Below are 22510 nucleotides of genomic sequence, written 5' to 3' on the forward strand. Positions count from 1 at the left end.
GATATATGGTGGATAGGTGTGCAAATGGTTGAATATGTTTGGATATAGATGGGCACACAGATGGAAGGACAGACCTTTTTAGTGTAAAAATAAGGCTGGGGATACTGATTATGACAGACCAAACTCAATGCTCCATTTTCTCAGAGCGGGTCTCAGTACCAAAAGGTACTGAAAGCAGCATCTGGCATAAATAAGGGTTTGGGACCAGGTACTCTGTTGGGGAAAAAACGATGGATTGGGATGCAGCCAGTGGATGAGATTAATAATTCAAGCATTCCAACCAATATAATACCTTCATTGTGTCCCAAATACTTTAAGGAAGATAACAGGAGGTACACACCACCCATCCACCCACCGGTAAAAAAATGGTGGGGAGCCACGGCCAACTGCCGATTAGGTCAGGGGAGCCACAGGTCAAAAAAGTTTGGGAACCACTGCTACAAGGGGATAAGGTTCTACACTCCAGCTGGATTCTAATTTAATTAGCCCAACATGGCTACCAGGGATGTCCTAGGTGTCTGCAAGTCTGTTATTTGTGAACAATGTACAGCAGCGACTCCCAAGAGTCCGCTATCCAAGGCCACTGTCCACCAAATGGAGGGAAAACGCAGGGTGACTTAGGCTAGTGCTTTTCCATGCTGCATTGGACCACATGCACTCTCCAAGGATCCACCATCAAAAGCTGCCTCCCACGTCTTGGGAACATAGAACATCCGACATGTATGTTTTGAAAGCAGGGCGGACACAACCAGCTAGAAACGTTCACTGTGTAAGAGTTCCAGCTCACCTTAGTGTTCACTGTGTGATAATGTCCGTTCACCAGGTAGCCAAGTTTTAAAGAGTGATGATTGCCTGCGACACACGTCGACAGAAAGTGAGCTGACAGGTATGATTATCAGCTGTCTTTTTTCCTTCGGCATAAACTGCTTTCCTTTGCTTCACTTTAATCTTCCTATTATTGGCTGGGGGGAGGGGAGGATATATGATGTCAATTCTAGTGCGGGAGGCACATGTCTTTATGCGCATCAGCATCCCATGTACATCTGGCCAAACACAGGCTAAAATAATGTGGCCAACTTTTGACAAGCAGTCAGTCTTCCGATATGTCAACATTAGAAGCAAAAAGAATATTAACTACAAAAATGAAACCCTATCCACACCGAGAACACGCTTTAACATCCACTTTTTCTCAACCAAAGTTGAAAAGTAATTTTTATAAATTCTAGTTTTCAGACCAAAATTCTTTGAATTTCAGCGTCACCTGCAGATTAAAGGCATAGGTTGCTTACATAATTTGAAAGTAAGCTGGATGTGCCAAAATACAGTGGCGTCACTAGGGGGGTGCGGGGGGTGCGGTCCGCACCGGGTGACACCCTCACATGGGGGTGACACCATCTGGTTATGGTTACGCTGTGCAGGGGCGTAACAAACCCCCCTGCAGCCCCCTAGTCTTCAGCACTTGAAGGGGGCCCCCTTTGAGAAATTAATCCTTCCTGCCTGCGCTGGGCTTGGAGGACTCGTTCTGATTGCCAGGTACCAGCCACGGATCTATGGTGTATTTTCCTGCTGCTCCCTCTGTCAGACTATCAGCCCCGTCAGCCTGCCTGGAACTAACATAGTTGCAAATCTTCGGCGCGGGCGGGGCTGCTCAGAAAGTCATTGAAAGAGGCTGTGCTTCCTGCTCTGTCTGGTCTCGTATTTCCGTGGAGCAGAAAGCCATTGAGCGCGAAACAAGGAATTACGAGGTTTAGTGTGCCTGCTGTTCACACTTAAAATATTCAGATACAGTTCGTGGCGCTGCCGCCTGCCCTTCCAGCGTTATACCCACCTGGAGGAGAACTGAATGCGACTCTGCACCCACTAGAAAAAAACATTGAAATGCTCTACTGCTGCAGTCCTGCCCAGGATGGTCACAAAACTTCCAAAGCTGGGGATGTCGCTGCTCAAGGGAAAGGAGCAGATAAACCGTAAGCATGAGGATTATTAGGCAACAACTCCGATCTTTCTTGTTACTTAATGATGTGCATTTTAGTCATTGCATGCCAGGTTATCAAATCCGTGGCTTATTTTGGGAGCAGAGCAGAACACGAGTTAGCAGGTCACATTATCAGCCCGTTTTAGAATCCTAAGCACACAGGAAGTGCTCCAGTGACTGTGATTAGAAAGCCTGCACTTGATGGGGTCATGATAAACTTTCCACACAGCACCTGCTCGGGCCTCTACATGCCCCCAACCCCTCCACAATGGGAGGGCCGACGGCTGCGTCAGAGGCCTACACATGTTTGTTGAGTAGGCTGGGGCGCGACATGTACAGACGCTCCGCAAGGCAAGAGTTTGGCATGCACAGAATAAGGTAAGGTGAGTCCTTATTATTATAGTCTGTTCTACGTGCTGTAGCTGCTTGATGGCTGGCACTGTACCACCTGTATTTCTGCAACAACTACCTTAAATTGAGAATATCACCCTGAGAAGTTGCTGTTGGGAGCTGGATAGCAAGCCTCCAGCCTAAGGATGAGTTTGCAGGAATAGCAAAATGCAAAGTAAAGGACAAAGTATTGGTCACAAAACCATGCATGTCTTTAGTTTTTCCTGTTCAAACCATCAAATATAAACCATGCAGTTGCAGATATGAGTGTCTAAGCGCAATAAATCAAATAGCAAATCAGGAATAGACTAATGTAACTACAGGGCTGTTTTTGAAAGGTCTATTGGTTGAGAGAGGAGATGGTGCAGGCAGAGGTGAGATGGTGCAGGCTGAGGGGGAGATGGTGCAGGCAGAGGGGAGATGGTGCAGGCGGAGGGGAGATGGTGCAGGTTGAGGGGGAGATGGTGCAGGCAGAGGGGAGATGGTGCAGGCGGAGGGGAGATGGTGCAGGTTGAGGGGGAGATGGTGCAGGCAGAGTGGGAGATGGTGCAGGCAGAGGGGAAATGGTGTAGGCAGAGGGGAGATGGTGCAGGTTGAGGGGGAGAAGGTGCAGGCAGAGGTGAGATGGTGCAGGCTGAGGGGGAGATGGTGCAGGCAGAAGGGAGATGGTGCGGACAGAGGGTGAGATGGTGCAGGCAGAGGGTGAAATGGTGCAGGCAGAGGGTGAGATGGTGCAGGCAGAGGGTGAGATGGTGCAGGCAGAGGGTGAGATGGTGCAGGCAGAGGTTGAGATGGTGCTGCCAGAGGTTGAGATGGTCCATCCGGTAAGTTGTGAGGGGGTGACACCATGAGTTACCCGCACCGGGTGACACCAGCCCTAGTGACGCCACTGCCAAAATAACCGTTTATGAAAAATATTTTTGCTGTTTCTTACTATTGAAGCTTAGTTCAGATGTGATCAAGTTAGCATAGGTAGACCTCAGTCGATGACAAGGCAGCAGCCACCTTGAATTGACATCTATTGAGGAATAAAGGTGTACACTTTTATTTTACAATGAACTAACCTTTCTACGTGCATGTTGCTGTGTGATTTTCCATTTTAGAAAAACAAGCAAAATAGAAGCTCTCAACACGATGTCTGTTTGCAGATAAAATACAAATGTCTTAATGAGCCTTCCTCACAAGGAAGCTGTGTCGGTGTTGTTCTTGTCTCTGTAACAGTTTCAAGGCAATTTGCTCAATGCTCTTGCAATGAGCCATTCATTTATTTAAACGTGTTATTGTATTTGTGTTATGAAATACAGAATCATCTCCTTTTGTTTTGTTTACTATTATGTAGCAGAGTAGGTGTTCCTAAATGGTTTTTTTTCAAAGTATCCAATGTACTCGAGTAGTGGTGCTTTAAAATGTATCTTTTTTAATCCAGCCACATTATAAAAGTTACACCATGTTGAGTTTGTGGCTTTTTTGTGTGAAATCCAATAAAACATAATGGAGCAGATTTCCAAGCCCATTGCACCACTTTTGCGTCACTTTTCCCATGTTAAAATTGACGCAAAAGTGGCGCAAGGGGCTTGTAAATAAGCCCCAATGTATTTTGATAATGCGCTAGACTTTCTTGACCTTTTTAGGGAGCAGATTCTTTGCTAGTCTGTTATTCCAAGAAGTTTCCTGATTTTCTATTGAGGCAGACGTTCTGTCAGTTCTCTTGTTTAACCATACTTTGGTTACTGCTATTTACTTACTTTGAAGTAGGCCTGATGTTGATCCTCTTGCATTATTTAATTTTGACTTATTATGCTGATTCCCCATGATTTGAGTAAAGATCTTTTTGCTTTCTGTGAGGATCCAACAAACCTTTGCTCAGTGGCGTCACTAGGGGGGTGCGGGGGGTGCGGTCCGCACCGGGTGACACCAGTGGCGTCACTAGGGGGGTGCGGGGGGTGCGGTCCGCACCGGGTGACACCCTCACATGGGGGTGACACCATCTGGTTATGGTTACGCTGTGCAGGGGCGTAACAAACCCCCCTGCAGCCCCCTAGTCTTCAGCACTTGAAGGGGGCCCCCTTTGAGAAATTAATCCTTCCTGCCTGCGCTGGGCTTGGAGGACTCGTTCTGATTGCCAGGTACCAGCCACGGATCTATGGTGTATTTTCCTGCTGCTCCCTCTGTCAGACTATCAGCCCCGTCAGCCTGCCTGGAACAAACATAGTTGCAAATCTTCGGCGCGGGCGGGGCTGCTCAGAAAGTCATTGAAAGAGGCTGTGCTTCCTGCTCTGTCTGGTCTCGTATTTCCGTGGAGCAGAAAGCCATTGAGCGCGAAACAAGGAATTACGAGGTTTAGTGTGCCTGCTGTTCACACTTAAAATATTCAGATACAGTTCGTGGCGCTGCCGCCTGCCCTTCCAGCGTTATACCCACCTGGAGGAGAACTGAATGCGACTCTGCACCCACTAGAAAAAAACATTGAAATGCTCTACTGCTGCAGTCCTGCCCAGGATGGTCACAAAACTTCCAAAGCTGGGGATGTCGCTGCTCAAGGGAAAGGAGCAGATAAACCGTAAGCATGAGGATTATTAGGCAACAACTCCGATCTTTCTTGTTACTTAATGATGTGCATTTTAGTCATTGCATGCCAGGTTATCAAATCCGTGGCTTATTTTGGGAGCAGAGCAGAACACGAGTTAGCAGGTCACATTATCAGCCCGTTTTAGAATCCTAAGCACACAGGAAGTGCTCCAGTGACTGTGATTAGAAAGCCTGCACTTGATGGGGTCATGATAAACTTTCCACACAGCACCTGCTCGGGCCTCTACATGCCCCCAACCCCTCCACAATGGGAGGGCCGACGGCTGCGTCAGAGGCCTACACATGTTTGTTGAGTAGGCTGGGGCGCGACATGTACAGACGCTCCGCAAGGCAAGAGTTTGGCATGCACAGAATAAGGTAAGGTGAGTCCTTATTATTATAGTCTGTTCTACGTGCTGTAGCTGCTTGATGGCTGGCACTGTACCACCTGTATTTCTGCAACAACTACCTTAAATTGAGAATATCACCCTGAGAAGTTGCTGTTGGGAGCTGGATAGCAAGCCTCCAGCCTAAGGATGAGTTTGCAGGAATAGCAAAATGCAAAGTAAAGGACAAAGTATTGGTCACAAAACCATGCATGTCTTTAGTTTTTCCTGTTCAAACCATCAAATATAAACCATGCAGTTGCAGATATGAGTGTCTAAGCGCAATAAATCAAATAGCAAATCAGGAATAGACTAATGTAACTACAGGGCTGTTTTTGAAAGGTCTATTGGTTGAGAGAGGAGATGGTGCAGGCAGAGGTGAGATGGTGCAGGCTGAGGGGGAGATGGTGCAGGCAGAGGGGAGATGGTGCAGGCGGAGGGGAGATGGTGCAGGTTGAGGGGGAGATGGTGCAGGCAGAGGGGAGATGGTGCAGGCGGAGGGGAGATGGTGCAGGTTGAGGGGGAGATGGTGCAGGCAGAGTGGGAGATGGTGCAGGCAGAGGGGAAATGGTGTAGGCAGAGGGGAGATGGTGCAGGTTGAGGGGGAGAAGGTGCAGGCAGAGGTGAGATGGTGCAGGCTGAGGGGGAGATGGTGCAGGCAGAAGGGAGATGGTGCGGACAGAGGGTGAGATGGTGCAGGCAGAGGGTGAAATGGTGCAGGCAGAGGGTGAGATGGTGCAGGCAGAGGGTGAGATGGTGCAGGCAGAGGGTGAGATGGTGCAGGCAGAGGTTGAGATGGTGCTGCCAGAGGTTGAGATGGTCCATCCGGTAAGTTGTGAGGGGGTGACACCATGAGTTACCCGCACCGGGTGACACCAGCCCTAGTGACGCCACTGCCTTTGCTTTCTGTGAGGATCCAATAAACCTTTATAGTTTGGACTTTGAATTATTTTTTTGTGAAGGTTTTATCAATTGTCTTGAATAAACTCTCTAGGCATTGTGAAGACTCAGACAGCCTCGATGCTGCACATCAACTCTGATTTTGTAATAAGAGCATTTGCGGTGGTGACGATCCTCAAATTGGTTCTCAGAGTTCCTTGTCACTTTTGACCTCTGATGCAGGCGATCACATACTAGTGAAAACAGAAATGAATCTCTGCATTGGATATATCAACAAACAGGTTAGTGACTTTCTAGCTGACGGTATTTAAAAGTAATTCCCCTCCTCCATTGTACGCCATGCACATGAGGCTTCTGGTCAATGCCAGGTGGACTGCTTAGAGACTTCATCAGATCTGATGATATTTTCCTGTGCTGGAATGTGTGTTACGGAGTTGACTGGTGGTTTGAGATGCTGTTCTTGTATCTGTTTGCTTCCCTCTTAAGAAAACAATATACTCACTTTTACTCACAGTTTCTGAAGTCAGGGGCATGGGAGTGGATCCATTGTCTACTTGTATGGCTTTGGGATCTTCTGCATGCTTTTATCCCTTGCCCTTGACTTAACCTTACCCTCAAAGAACACATTACCTAAAAAGATAGGCCTGGTACCAGCCTTGTTCTAAAGAAAGTGAAACAGTTTCTCCCAGAAAGTGACTTCAGAACCGCGGTTCAAGCAGTCGTACTCTCACGTCTGGATATGGTAACTCTCTGCTCTATGGCTTCCCAGACTAGACAGGCCCGATTCAAAGAACTAACTTACTACAAAATCCTAAACTTACTACCATTTTGTTATTCACAGAAGGCACTTACTCATTTTGGTATTCATAGAAGGTACTTACTCATTTTGGTATTCACAGAAGGCACTTGGGGGCAGATGTATCAAGATTCCATTTTGCGATTGCTAAATAGCGATTTTTAAGGAATCGCTATTTAGAATTCGCAAAATGGAATGTATGAACAAAATCGCTATTATTTTGCGATTCCTTAATCTTCCTTATTTGCGAATTCGCATTTTGCGAATTCGCAAATAAGGAATAATTTCCCGTGCATTCCTATGGGCCAGGAGGCCCATAGGAATGATTGTGAAGTAATTCTCAAATTACGAATGCCCCGGTTACTTACCGGTAATCTTCATTACTCCGAGTATAGTCTTCCTCGCCACATGACTTACATAGTGAGCATCAGCTCCACGACAGAACCCTCCAAAGCAAAAAAAAGCCTCCCACCCCTCCCAACATGGCCGACCAGTCCCACCTGACCTCTATAAGAGGCGGACCGGCCCAACCAACAGCCTGATCTACCAAGCAAACAATGAAGCCGATAGCCAGACAGGGAGGGGAGGAGGGAACTCATGTGGCGAGGAAGACTATACTCGGAGTAATGAAGATTACCGGTAAGTAACCGGGGCATTACCTCCTCGTTAGTCTTCCTCGCTACATGACTTACATAGTGAGCAAATACCCAAGCCAACAAGGCTTCATTGACCACCATAAGAACAGCACCACACGGTGATGTAGAGAAACCAACACAAGGTTGAATCAGAATAATGAAAAGAAACCAGGGATCACAGGAAACCTGAAATCAAGACCCAAAGGAAAACTAGGCCAACCAGGAGCCGCAGCTCCTGTACTCAGAACGGCCCCAGCGAAGTCCCCCGGGACTGACAGTGACCCATGAACAAGGAGGGGGACGACAGCGTCGGCGCCCGACAAATCTCCACAGAGGAGACACCCATGAAGGGAGGCCCAGGACACAGCGCCACTCCCCGTGGCCCGACCCCGGACCCCCGCCGGAACCACCGAACCCAGCGAAGCATAGGAAAGGATGATTGTGAAAGCCAGCGACTCCAGGAGAACTAGAGAGGGCCAGCGGCCCGAGAACCGGACCGAAAGACACAAGCAGGCCATCCCACCGGGAAAGGGAAGACGAGGGCTCAAGAGAGGCCCAAAACAGCACGCCAGACAACCAGCACAGACAAGAGAGGAACCTTGTCGGCCGAGAAAGGCGGTAAAGCCCCCTATGGAACGCTTCACGAATTATGCGTGGCATCCTTGCGCAGGGGCCATGCTTATCTACTCTGTAACGCTCCATTTACAGTCTAGGTGCTGCCGAAGGAAGTCACCCGAGCCCGGGACACCAGGGAAGGAACCCCGGGAAGGAAACGGGGGACATGCCGGAGGAACAACCTGTCCGGCAAAACCCGTACGAAAAGAGGGGAGCGGAGGCACGACCCCCGAACGCCCATCCGCCCAGCAGCCACCAGGGAAAAACCACCTAAAAAAGGCGAGGAACCGCAAAGCCACCGAGGACAGGGGCTCAAAGGGCGGACCCAGAAGAGCTCGTAGAACGAGCGAGACCCCAAGGGGGAGACAGGTAGCGCGTCCGAGGGCGACGGAGAGACCAACACCGGAGCCAAGCGAGCCACCAGGGAATCAGCCCGTCGAACACCGGACTGCGGAAGGCCCGCAAGGCAGCCCACCGGGCCCACAGGGAAGAAGGGGCCACGCCCCAGGAAAACCCCACCGCCAGGAAATCCAAGACCCGCAAGGGATCCACGGAGGCGGGGTCAGCACCAAGCCGACCGCACCAACGCGAGAAGGAAGCCCAGCGCCGGGCACAGGAAGAGAATGTGGAAGACCTGCGGGAGCCCAGCAGAAAAACCACAACCCCAGAAGAACATCCCCGAGCAAGCAGCGTCCACCGCTTAAGAACCAGGCCCGCCGAAGGAGCCAGGCCAGCAGACAGAGCCGGCGCAACACCGACTCCGGGAGCGGGGGACCCAACCACGGAACGGGAGAAACCGTGAACGGCCCGTAGGCCTGAACCGCCAGCTCGCAAAAGGAGAGGGTACCAGGCGTGGCGAACCCCGCCGGGAACCACCCGGAGCACCCCGGCCCCGCCCAAGCGAATCCCGCAGAGGACCCGTGGAATATGGGGAAAACCGGGAAGATGAGTACAGCTGGCCGCAAGGGCCAAGCGAATGACAGGGCCTCCACCCGGACCCGGGAGGAGAGAGTAGAACCTGGGCAGGAGGGCCGAGTCCCCGGCCACGAACCGATCCACCGGAGGCAGACCGAGTTGAGGCACCAGGAGCCGAAACACCACCGGGGTCAGGGCGAGACAAGGCAACGAAGGAAAGATCCGACACAGTCGATCCGTCTCCACATAGACGGACCCCGGGGGAAAGACAGCCCGAAGGGACAGGACCGGCGACACCTACCCCACCAGGACGACAGCCCCGACCAAGACATGGGGACCCCGAAGCCCAGGTGCAAAGGCCGGCAGGCCAGGAGGACTGCCAGCAACACCCGAAGCACGAGGAGCAGTGAAACCGCAGGAGATCCCAACGACCCCCAAACGCCCCGGCGCCAAAGGACGCCCCCCCTGAAAGAACCAGAGGGAAGTACCGGGCCCAGGCACACGACCCCCGAAGGAGGACAAGCCCGAGACGGGAACCAAAGGGACCACCGCACATAGTGCAGGGAGCCGACGGAGGAGAGACACCGCCTGACGAGACGGCGCACCCACGAAAACGATGAGGCCGAGAAGTCACACACGTCCAGACAGGGAACACCAAGACCCCCCATGGCGAAGAAGATCCACCAGGCGGGCCAGGAGCACAGTCCCCACCCACGGGTCCAGAAAAAAACCCACAGGCGAGACAAGGGAAGGAGTAGGTACCCTAACCCTCCGAGAAGGTGGGATCCCGCGGAAAACCGCAAGACTGGACACCGGCCAGCAAGCCCAAAGAGCCCAAGAACCGTGACAGCAACGTCCCAAGATGGGACGCAACGGAGGCGACAGCCCCCCCCCCCCCTCCAGGGAAACCCCAGGAGGGAGATGGCCGAAAGCCAGGATCTAGGGGCAAAAAAGGGAGCGGCCGCACCAGCCCAAGACCGGGAAAAGCAGAAAACCCGGGCCCGGAAGCCCTGAACGCCCCACGTGAAGGCCGACACCCCGAAATCCGGGTGGAATGTCGAAGGAACCCACCCAAGAGAAGGCGAGACGCCCTCACCCATAGGCGGACGAGGAGACCGAAGGACGGCCGCGCCCAGGGGAGCAGGCCCCAGACGAAAGGACAGGAGCCAGAGCAGGCCCGTCGCAGAAAATACTGTCCCCGCCGATCCGGATGCAGCCAGACCAGACGGCCGAGCCAGCCCCTCGGCCACACCACAACGTCCAACACAACGGACGCAGGCCGAGGAAGGGAGTCCGGAGACAAGCGTAGACAACGCACCCAGAGAAACCCCGGGGACAATGCCATAACCTGGAACGAAACACGATTCCGCGTGACATCCCAGCGCAGGGGCCAAGCCAAAAAATTCCGCCGCGTAAGCGACACAAGAAAAGCGCACAACACCCCCTAAGGGTCTCAAGGCGCCGGCACGAATGATTAAAGCCTACAGCACCCGGTAATCCCAGGCCGACTCCCATCCAGGGACTAACCAGGCCCGACCCTGCTCATTTACTGAGAGCGTACGAGATCAGGTGCCTTCAGGGTGGTATGGCCGTATGCCGCAGTGGCACCCCTCCTGGCTTACCCAGTGAGACGACCCACCCGGACACCCCTAAGGTGGAGGCAAGGCAACCTAAGCATCGTGGGGGCCGGTATGAAGCAAAAACAAGCTGTTGCCCAGAGAAGCAGAATGGGAGTCCACGAGTGGAATAGGCACCGAGGTGAGAAATAACCGGTCCGTGGCACCCCATGAACTGAAGACCCGCCGAGGCAGGGGACCGACCCCAGAACCCGGGCCAGACCTATTCCACCTTGGGATAGCTCTACAGCAGTGGCAGGATTCGAACCCTGGCCTGTGAGGGCTGTCTGCACCAAAGGAACAAGACATACCTTTGAGCTATAGCTCCCTAGTTCACTATCCCATTGAGTAAAAAATGCAGCCGAAGCGAGCACAGCAGGAAAGGGAAGGCTCCGCCGAAGGTGACAGAAGAGGGGCCAGGACCCACGCCACCACGAGTGGACCTCCTGACTACACAGCACACCACCCCCTCGGGGGAAACACGGGCCCCCAGGATGACAAAACGGAACAGCCGAAGCGGGGTCCGAACCCACGCCCGTTACCTCCTGAACGCGCCCCAGGCGCCGGGGACAAATCCGTGCATCAGCAGAGCTGCCCGAGGACGGCAGTCACTAGCGGTGGAGGCCGGAGGAAGGAATCAAGCGGCCAACAAAAAAACATCACCGCACTTGTAGGAATCGAACCCAAGTCCGTGCGGGCAGACCCCACCAAAGGCATAAGCCTTACCTCTGAGCCCCAGCACCTTGGACCCTGGACCCCAAGGGCGTCTGCACCGCTCCGCGAGCCGCCGCGCCTGCCGCCTGTAAGAGTACCTCACAGCCCCGGCCGCTACACCGGCTGCACCTGGCAGAGCGAAGCCCCGCCCACAAGAGGCGGGAGGCACCCGCAGCCAACCCCAGCGCAGCAATCACCCGCGGGACCTAGGGAATCACTGAAATTCCCGTCCGGAGGCGGAAGCGACCAGCGCCGTGACCCGAGGCTGCAGAACAAACACACCCGGACCCGGCCATCAGAGCCCCCGAGGTAGGCATGGGCGGAAAATCCGTTCCGCTCGCGGATTTTGCGGATTTTCGGGAAATCCGCAATCCGCGAGATTTGCGAATTTCCTGAAAAATCCGCAAATCCGCGAGCAGCGGATTTTGCTCGCACTGCTCGCACTGTTCGCGTGAGTTCGCGCCCCGCGAATAAGTGCGAAATTGCAGAAATACGATCTAAGCAAAACTGAAAGTAACTACTTACCAGGTTCAAAAGTTCAGGCACATCATTAGTAGCCATTTCCTGTAGTGCTTCCTGAGGGGCCCCTCCAGAGTTCAGTTGCCAGTTGCAACTATTATGTGACCCTGCTCTGAACCTCAGAATAGTTACACATATGCCACAAAGGTCCTGAATTACAGCTAAGGGAGACAAGCAGGAGCCAGGCTGGAAGTTAAAATCCATTAATCAGCCCCTAATTCATTATTGTCAGTTGGGGCAGGGCAGGTGTTGTAACTAATTTTGCAACAATGAAAGCACTTAGCAAGTGCAAAAGATCACTAATCAGGGCGCACTAAGGAAGCAGGTGCCAGCTAAAAAAATATTCTGTGACACATTAATCAGCCCCAAATTAATTCAGGTCACTTGAGGCAGGGAAGGTGTGCTTTGCTTTGCCAAAAATAATGTACACTGGACAACCAGAGGGTGTGGTGATGAAACAGAGGGTGGCATGGGTGGGCCAGAGGGTGGCATGAGTAGTCAGAGAGTGGCAGTGGTGACAGAGAGTGGCAGTGATGAAGAAGAGTGTCCCAAACAGGTTGGACACGTAGAAACAACAAGTTCGCAAAACTTGCGACCCGACAGGTAAGTTCGCAAATTGCGAAATTGTAAAAACCCTCGCGAACTGGCAGAAACACGGGCGAACACAAAAAAAAAAAAAAATCCGCAAATTCGCGGGAATTCGCGGATTTTGCGGATTGCGAGTTTGCAAATCCGCAAATTCGCGGATTGCCAATCCGCAAAATCCGCTCATGCCTACCCCGAGGACCCGCCGCCGACGAGGTAGGATCGAGCCCGCAGCCACTAAGAATTCCGGTATATGCAAGCGCCGAAGCGACCCCGTCAGGCGAGGCACGATACACGCAGGCCGACCTAAGTCACAGGGGCATGGCCGGGAAGCGGGAAAGACTCCGGGGCCACACACTGTGATGCGTGTATGGCAAAAAGTCTGGAGATGCCGGGGATTTGAACCCGGCGCCTCCTACATGTAAAGTATGCGCACTACCACTGAGCTATATCTTCAGTAGACAGGAGTACCAGGGAAACGCGCCACACTAACGCGTGCAGGGATAAAGTGGAGCCATTGCGATGTGGAGTCGTAAAGAGTGACTCCATCATTGAAATAGGCATCGGGACGAGAAATATCAGGTCCGTTGTTATAGTCCACTGCTAGACAGCGTGAGTCCCAAGGACCCACGCCAGGCGTTTCAAAGGTAACCGGGGCCCCAGCATACACACAGGAGAACCCCCAGCGCCGGACCCAAAGTCCACCTAGTGGCCAGGGCCCATTAGTAACGACCTGGGGAGAACACGGGAATGTACCAACACCCCACATCCCCGGCCGCCCCCCCCCCCCCCTATAAACCCATGGCACGCTAGAGCAGCACCTAACCGGCCCCATAGGACCGGGGGAAGGAAGAGGGGGGGGGATTTTTAGGCATAAGGCACCAGGGATTGCTAGAGCAGGTCCTCAACCCTAAAACCCAAGGGCCAGCTCACGCCGGCCCATCTTACCTGAACAGCGCCTCTGGAGAGAATCGCGCAGGACAAAAAAAACAGGCTGTTGGTTGGGCCGGTCCGCCTCTTATAGAGGTCAGGTGGGACTGGTCTGCCATGTTGGGAGGGGTGGGAGGCTTTTTTTTGCTTTGGAGGGTTCTGTCGTGGAGCTGATGCTCACTATGTAAGTCATGTGGCGAGGAAGACTAACGAGGAGGTAATTCGCAATTTGCTAATCGCAATTTGAGAATTTTTCAAGGGTGCAGGGGTGTCTCAAAGACACCCTGCTGCACCCCTGAAATGTACATGTGTGTGCATATGGCGCACATACATGCCCTATGGGCATGTGTGTGCGTCACATGCCACCATCAAAAATGCTAAATTGTGCATTTCTTAAAGACTTCGCAAATTACCATCAACTACAACTTGGTGGTAATTTGAATGAATGAATGAATGTGGGTTTTGTAGAGCGCATAGTAACCCAGAAGCATCCCAGCGCTAAAACCAAGACAGCAGAGACGGTGGAGTGTCAAGGAGAGGAGGAGAAGTGGATCAGGGGAAGAGGTGAGTTTTCAATTGTTTCCTGAAGCGGGAGTGATCGGACTCCGTCCTTAGTTTGAGAGGGAGGGTGTCCATAGCCTCGCCGTGTTCACTAAGAATCGCCGGCCTTCTGTACGTGCCCTTTTCACTCTATGGACTGTCATCAGGTGTTCGTGATCCGAACGAAGGGATCTTGTGGCTTTATAGGGCGTGATAAAGTTTTTGAGGATGGGGGGGCCCTTGTCCTGTAAGAGTTTGTGAGCCAGGCAGAGAGCCTTGAATTTGACTCTTTGCCTTATTGGGAGCCAGTGCAGGAGTTTCAGAGCTGGTTTGGCCGAGGATCTGGCCGGGGTGTTGGTAAGGAGTCCGGCCGCGGCGTTCTGAATTCTTTGCAATTTATTAAGAGTGGCTTCAGGTGCTCCAAGGTAGATGGCGTTGCTGTAATCCAACCTGGAAAGGATCAGGCCTTGGATCAGCAGTTTCCGGGAGATTTGTGGGAGCAGGGGCAGAATTTTCCTGACTGATCTGAGAAGCCCAAAACAGATCCCGGCGTTTTTTTTAGCTTGGGTTTTAAAGGACAGGTCTTTCTCTATCCAGATTCCCAAGCTCTTGATCTCTTCCTTTGGGGCCGGGGGTTCTCCCAGGCGGATGGGCCAGATGTTTGGGGGAAGGGTGGGCCCCTTTTGACCGAGAAGCATGATTTCTGCTTTGGATCCGTTGAGTTTCAGAGCTGATTTGTTCATCCACCCATGGATTTCAGAAAGGCAGTTGTGAAGATTGGATGGTTCTTGGTTGGGATGGGATAGGGATACTACCAGTTGGGTATCGTCAGTGTAGCTAATAATCTTCACTCCGAACGGAATCACTACCTCCTCCAGTGGGGACATGTAGATATTAAATAAAGTCGGGCTCAGCGAAGAGCCCTGTGGTACTCCACACTGGAGGGGGATCGCTAGGGAGCGGGTGTTATTCTCCCAGACCTGGAAGGTGCGGTGGTTTAGGAATGACGAGAGCCATGCCAGAGCGATACCTTCCACCCCGATGTCTCTGAGTCGCTGGATTAGTACCTGGTGGTTGACAGTGTCGAAGGCCGCACTGAGGTCCAGGAGGATCACTGCCACTGATCCTCCTGCATCCAGAATGCATCTGGTCTCCTCTACTACTGCCAAGAGGGCGGTGTCCGTGCCCTGACCAGAGCGGAATCCAGTCTGAGAGTTCCTGAGCAAATTATTAGACTCCAGAAAATGGGAGAGTTTTTTATTAACTAATTTTTCGGCAACTTTACTGATTCCGGGAAGGAGGGAGATTGGCCTATAGTTGGCCGGGTCCAGTAGAGGTTTTTTAAGAAGGGCTTTGACAACAGCAGCCTTCCAGCTGGGCGGGACCTTTCCCTGACATAGTGAAGAGTTGATGAGGTCAGCTAGAGGGGGGGCATTCGTAGGTGCCACTTTTTTTAGGATGCGCATAGGCACCGGGTCGCTGGGGGAATCACTTTTAATAGTGGCGAGCGTTGTCAGAACCTCTTCTATTGTTACCGGGCCGAAAGTGTCTAGGTGGGTGTCAGAGATATCCTGGTGAAGGTTTGAGTCTAGGTCGGGTTTGAAAAGACCATTATCGTTTGCTCTATGGTTAGCTTGGGGTAGGGTAGCGAGAATCTTGTGGATTTTCTCGTCGAAGTATTTTGCCAATTTATGGCATTTATCCTCGGAGGTGTTAAGAACTGGGAGAGGGTCAGGGACTTTGAGTAATTCTTTCATGATGGCAAAAGTTTCTCCGGCAGAGCAAGAAGAGTTTTTTATTCTTTCATCAAAGAATTGGCTTTTAGTGTTACGTAAGGCAGATTTGTAAGTTCTTATGGAGGAGCGGAAGGCGTCTTTTTTGGATGTGGATTTGTCCTTCCTCCAGATGCGCTCTGTCCTTTTACACTCCTTTCGTAGCAGTTTGAGCTCAGGGGTGTACCAGGGGGCAGGGCTGACTCTTTTGGCTCGTTTCAAGGTGCTTGTTTTGGGGAGAAGGGAGTCGAGTGATTGGGTGAGCCAGGAGTTAAATTGCACATCGGCGGTAACTGGGTCTAGCGCTGGGGGTGGGGGGGATTCAGTGAGCCTGGAGGCCCATTCTTCAGGCGAGAGTTTGGGCCAGCGTCTGTCAGTGATCCGGGTTTTGGAAGGTTGGGGTGGCGGGACGATGAGATGCCAATCGATAGGGGCCAAGAAATGGTCTGTCCACGGCAGTGGGAGGGGAGTAATGGTTTGTAGGTCATGGATATTGGTAAAGATGGGGTCCAGAAGGTGCCCCCTTAAACATAAATCGCAATTCAAAAATGCTTCATACATAGCATTTAAGGAATCGCAAAATTGCGATTCCTTAAATGCTATGGCAAAATAAGGAATCGCAAATTTTTTCTATTTCTTATTTTGCTAATTTTTCATGCATGCCAAAACATGCAAAAAGACCTTCTGCGAATTTCGGCCTTTGCGAGTCGCAACAGGCTTGATACATCTGCCCCTTACTCATTTTGGTAATCACAGAATGCACTTACTCATACTAACTTTATGTCCGCACTCAGGCCGGAGATTTCGGCCTGGTGGTGGAGATTCCGGCCCGATTGTGGAGATTCCGGCTGATGGTGGAGATTCCGGACGGTAGTGGAGATTCCGCCATCGGGCCGGAATTTCCACCTCCAGGTTGGCATCTCCACCATCGTTGATATATAATTGCAGTGCTCCTCTGACGTTTTGTAAATTGTCTTCTTTGAAAGATGTCTTTTAACTTATATTGATAATGTGTTTTCACTTTTGACACTGTCTGATCCACTTTTGCATTTACACTGAAGCTGGTAAAAGTGATACTGTATATTTGTAGTAGGGACTTCCAGTATCTTTTTGGCATGTTAAACATCGCCATCCACTTTAAAGTGTGAGGCTGGAGGAATGTAGGCTCAGTAAAGATACTGTAACTCCGTATAAAGCAGTCTTCTCAGAGTGTAGCTGTTTATGTTTGTAGTGGCGCTTCGGGTACCTCGCCTGGCAGCTCTCCTGGAAGATGAAAGAGTGAAAGATTAAAAAATTGCCAGCAAACCGAGAGGCGTTCGAACCCCCATCGTGGGCTGGACGCTGGTAGCCAACTCTAAAGAAGGGGTAAGCCCTGCTGTGGAGGAGATCATACCAACTCTATGAATTTTAAGAAGCCACAGCAAACCGAAGCAAAGCAAGCATGCACATTTCGCCCTGAAAATTAAAGTGACCGCGAGCAGCCCTATGAATTTTAAGAAGCCACAGTGCTAGTAACGTATGTTGGAAGCATTCGTTCTAACCGTAGCAGGCATGCAAACTCCAGCTGCTGACACTCTGAGCCAACCCGAAGCAAAGCAAGCATGCGCGGCCCGCGCTGAAAGTTAAACCAGCCTTGAGCAGCCCTATGAACTTTAAGAAACCATGGTAATTATGTTGGAAGCATTGGTTCTAACCGTAGCAGGTATGTAAACTATAGCTGCTGACACTCTGAGCCAAACCGAAGCAAAGCAAGCACGCGCATCTCGCGCTGAAAGTTAAAGCGGCTAATAGCAAACAGCTGTTTTCAAGCACTCGTGATTGTGCTGGCATCCACCTTCGGGTGTGAGCAACGGCGCGTGGGCCACTTGTTTTCAATTAGCGCGTATGCCGGTGCTCGCTCCTACAAGGTGGATGCCAGCCCAAGCACGAGTGCTTGAAAAGAGCTGACCAATTTCTAAAGGTCATCTCCTAGAGTAGCGCATGAGCACTGCCTAGGCGAGACCTAAAAATGATCTAATGTGAAACTGCATTTCCTGAACTGCATTTGTCACACACAGTGAACAGTTTGTAAGGACATTTTGCTGAAATCATGAACCACTATACCACAATTTTTTCAGAACTCTCTTGGGACACTTGAACTTGCATACTTCCAGGATGAATCAAGCTTCCTTGCTAGATCCACCACGAAAGTAGTGAAATATTTCACTAATTCCACATAAACATGTATATCAAATTTGTACTGTAAAATGGTCTTTTTGGTCCTATTGTTTGAAACACTCATGTGGGAAAACCCCCCTCAGGGAGCAGGGCCAGCTTCAGCACGGGTGGCACTGGCTGCAACAATCTTTGTTGGCACCCCCCCCCCCCATGACCTTCTCCAAGGATTCACTCAGTGCCACCTTCAAAGGGTGCCCCTCATCTCCATATGTATTCAATGCCTTTTGGAGTACTACTCATGTAAATGTAGGGTGTCAGAGCACTTTATATCACACACCCATTATGCAGAGACAAAATATTATACAAGTGTGTAAATCAATGTATAAGTAATGTTGCATAAGAAAAAGAGGACTACAAGGTGTTGGAGTTCACATATTATCATATTTGCAGGCAGTACAGGCCAGATGTATTAGCTTTAGGAATACTGATTTCCTAATTGCAATTCTCTCCAAATCTCAATTAGGAAATCAACATTCCAAATGTATGAAACTCTTTTGAGTTTCATTAGCGATTCCTAATGGGTGGCAAAGAGATCTACCTCATACATAGTAATGAGGTAGGTTTCAATTTGCCAACCATTAGAAATAGCATCCATCACAGTGTTGGTGGCATGCTGAGGTCAGCAGACCACCATGTCTGTGATTGCTTTTTAAACAAGCATTTACAATGCAATGGTCTCGTCTTTGTTAAAGTTAAAGCTATTGGCATTGCAAATGACATTTTTTTTAATGTTTACACATGCCACTGGTTGCTTATGCTGCCTCCTCAGATTAGATGGAGGGTGAATAGATGAAATATGCGTGGGTGGACACTTGGGCAGGTGGGCCAGGTGGAAGGGTGGATTTACAAGCTGATCTCATGGTTAGCCGATGGGCAGATGGACATATGAATAGATAGGTGCAGGTGGATGAATGATGGATTTATTGATAAATGGGTGAATAAGTGTCGGTGAGTGATTGATTTTTAGATGGGAGTATATTGGCTGACAGGCAGGTGGAGCGATTAAACATTGGGTGTAATGGGGGACTATCTGATAGATGTAGTCACAAATCATTTGCTGGACAAATGAATGGATGGATTAATAAATTGATAAATTGGTGGCAAGACAGATGGAGAAATTAAAATATAGGTGGTGGAATGGATGGAAGACACATTGATGTATTAACCACAGAATGCATAGATGGACGGGTGAATGGGTCGATGCATACACGGATAAACATGCGGATAGATGAAAAGGTGGGTGTGCGAGTCGGAAGGCTGAATGGTTTAATCGTTAGACATATACCTCGGTCGGATTCCACCTGGTAAATTCTACATACGTGCTTGTGCCACGGTGACGTCTAAATCACAATGTTTTAGGCCTTCTTGGGTGGGAAGTGCGTTCCCATGATTTACACTTGTTCAATTTTGTCAGGATTATGAGATTACTAAACTACATCACCGTCAAAACGAGTACATACATGATTAAAAAAAACATAGCGCAGCGGTTCAGATTAAGGCGCACGGCTCTCCCTCCCCCATCAAACCCTCTACTGGGATGAGGAAGAGACATGTGAGCAGGGCAGGGAGGAGGGTTGAAGCAGCCCCCTTTCCAGTGGAAACGAAGCGGGGAACCGAGCACATGGCTGTGCACCCCCCACTCCCAGGCTGTCCACAGCACTCACCAGTGTAACTCAGGACTTCAGAGCCTAATCAGAGGTCTCCAGGCCCTCATTGTGGGTCACTATGTAGGTTCTTTGAGGCAGCCCCAGCTCAGCAGCTGGCAGCGTGTCGTGGAAATCAGCAACTGGTGTTTACCTAAAGTAGCTGCTCTCACCTCAGCAACCTACATAAAGCGCGGGACCACGCTGCTGCGCTACTCGAACCTGAGTCTCCCACTGCCCCTATAGCCTTGCCTCGTTGCTCGCACAGAGGTGTGGAGCAGCTCGAAGGCCCTGCTCTCCAAGGTCAACTCTCACAAAGTCAGCGGTGAAAATTCAGGAGGGGATGCCGGTCTTCTCCTAGGAAGCTGCTCCCTTTGTGAAGTGGCAATCGAGCCTTGGCCACTCACTAACCTCCGGCCGCATGGGTGCCTGAGCAAAGCACTGCAGACTCCGCTCTGTTGTTATAGCTGCTGTCGTATCAGGCAAGATGGGGCCTCATCAGCTCACACTATGCCACCCTGCGGCAGGAGTCGGTAGCAGCAATGAGCGTGTGCTGAGCCTTGCAGGCTATGTCCTCATCCTTTTTCCCCCCACTGTCTCTTGCCTTCCGAAGGGGGGATGTACCTCGCCAGTGGATAAGGGATCTTTCAAGCAAGGAACGCCAGGATCCGTGTTGATGGGTCCGGAATGGAATGGAGCCTCACTGCGCGGCAACTATCTCCAGACCCATCTTGCCCACGCCCCCTTAGAAGTATACATTACAACTGGGTCCGGAATAGAATGGAGCTTCACTGCACGGCAACTATCTGCAGAACCATCTTGCCCACGCCCCCTTAGAAGTATACATTACAACTTACATATCATGTATGTTTTTTTAGAGGTACTAATATCAGTTTTCCTTGAAACACTAACCATTTTTGGCTTCACCCTCCGTGCCGATCCAGGAGGAGGCGAGGCGAAGGAGACAGCGAGACGGGCAGCTAGAGTCTGTAAGGCCCGTCCTTTTCAGACTGGGGGGTCGTGTTTTTCTTTCTCCCTTCTTCTCCATTGGCTGGAATGTAAACAACAGGCGTGTTTTTGACTGTTGTTGTTTACATTCCAGCCAATGGAGAAGAGGGGAGAAAGAAACTAAAAAATACGCCCCCCAATCGAAAAGGACGGGGCTTAATTTGAGAGACTGTTGTCACTGGGAACGATTCTCCAATGGCTGGCTGGCGTTTAGGAGGCCAGCCAATGGGGAAGAGAGGCGGGGCTTAACCTCGCTACTCAGAGACAATAAATCTCGCCAGCGAGACTGCGCATGTGCGCAGCCTACGCTAGCCAAGACCTAAAAATGGGTGAATCTGCAATGCAACATTTGTATCAGAGTTAAAGCATGGAATTTGTTTTTCAAATAGGTACGATCTTTGGTACAGATTCTTGCAATTTTAAGTAAGGCCATGTTTGACAAAGTCACAATTCTCTTAAAAAAACAGATCACACTCGTATAATAAACACTAGGGTTGTCTGATTTCTGACCGGATATCGAACCACTTGCGTTGTTCTCAGAAGGAAGATAGAGGAGACACCTTAAGTGCTTTGTTTTGCTCTGAGAGCAGACCCTTTTCACCTCTTCCTTGCTCTGAATTACTCTGCTATCCATGAAGGCCTCAAAAATCCCCTGTATGACCTCTAGCTATTCATGTGGATACAAGTCTTCCTGTCCCATAAACAGCTCATCCTTTTGACCCGGGCCAAACTTCCCTAGAGCGGATCTCACGTGACTCTAGGTTGGCAGGAATGAAAAAACATCTTAAGACGGTCACGTGAACATGCAGATGGCATATCACTGTACTAGCTCAGTCCTGTGTACATTAATGAGTAAGGCCGTAAGGTTTACAGCAAGCAAGAGGTTAACAAACAATCTTCACTTGGCCCTAACAGCCTCCCGTGATCTATTACACATACACTCGGAGCCGGCCTTTGTGATGCTAGCGCCCTGGGCGGGGAGAAATGAGGCACGCACCCTTGCTGATGCTTAGTGTTAGTGAATTAAATGAGACAGCAGGGGGGCTTTTGCCTTCACTGGTCAGGCCCTGGCAGAGGTGTGACTAGCCCCTGAGCACAAACATCTCCGGACCGCCCCCGACGCACCTAAATCACCGACAGCTCAGCTGCCTCACGCTGATGATGACTTTGTTGGTGTGTGTTAGCAGGAGGTGAGACGGTGAAGAGCTGGTAGGGGGGTATAGGGATGGTAAAAGCAGTGCCCACTGTGCGATAATGAGGGATTAGAACCACTTTAAACTGGAAAATCAGACAGAAACGTGCACACATGGACAAGGCTGAAGCAAAATGACGGAGTGTTGCTGCTGGCATTAACTTAATGCACACAGCTCCCTGCGCCTCTCTATATTGGCAGCCTTCCATACTAAATGAAGGCCCTGTGTTACACTACTGATCAATGAGGATTTTCCTATTACCAATGTGTGATACTGCGCTTTATCAAACTGCACCATGACATGCTATATATTCTTTTCATCAACACACTTAGGATCTAGTGGGATCTGTCAGAGCCAAGAAGTACTGATCCCTTGAAAAATTATAATGCTATATTCTTTCACACTGCCTTGCGTTAACCTATGTCTCATACTAGCATAGTGTGCTCTTGGGCTGCAGCTATTCTGCACTGACGCCTTTGGGATAATAAATATTATTCTGTGCGCTAATGCACTGCAAACCACAATATTTACTGTAACGTTGCTATACTGTACCACAATGGATGAGCACACTCTGCATGATTTACATCTGCCCT

At 50.6% G+C, this 22510-nt stretch overlaps 1 non-coding gene and 1 pseudogene across 1 annotated transcript; both read right to left on the reverse strand.

The window, feature by feature from the left end:
* Positions 1-8274: 8274 nt before the first annotated feature.
* Positions 8275-8383, reverse strand: LOC147730324 (U6 spliceosomal RNA). The gene has a single exon (XR_015308873.1). It is a non-coding gene; the product is annotated as a U6 spliceosomal RNA (small nuclear RNA).
* A 2275-nt stretch (positions 8384-10658) lies between these two features.
* On the reverse strand, positions 10659-10777 carry LOC147730325 (5S ribosomal RNA; annotated as a pseudogene).
* Between the last annotated feature and the right edge of the window lie 11733 nt (positions 10778-22510).

Source organism: Lissotriton vulgaris, chromosome 2_1 (assembly GCF_964263255.1).
Source record: "Lissotriton vulgaris chromosome 2_1, aLisVul1.2, whole genome shotgun sequence".
NCBI lineage: Eukaryota > Metazoa > Chordata > Amphibia > Caudata > Salamandridae > Lissotriton > Lissotriton vulgaris.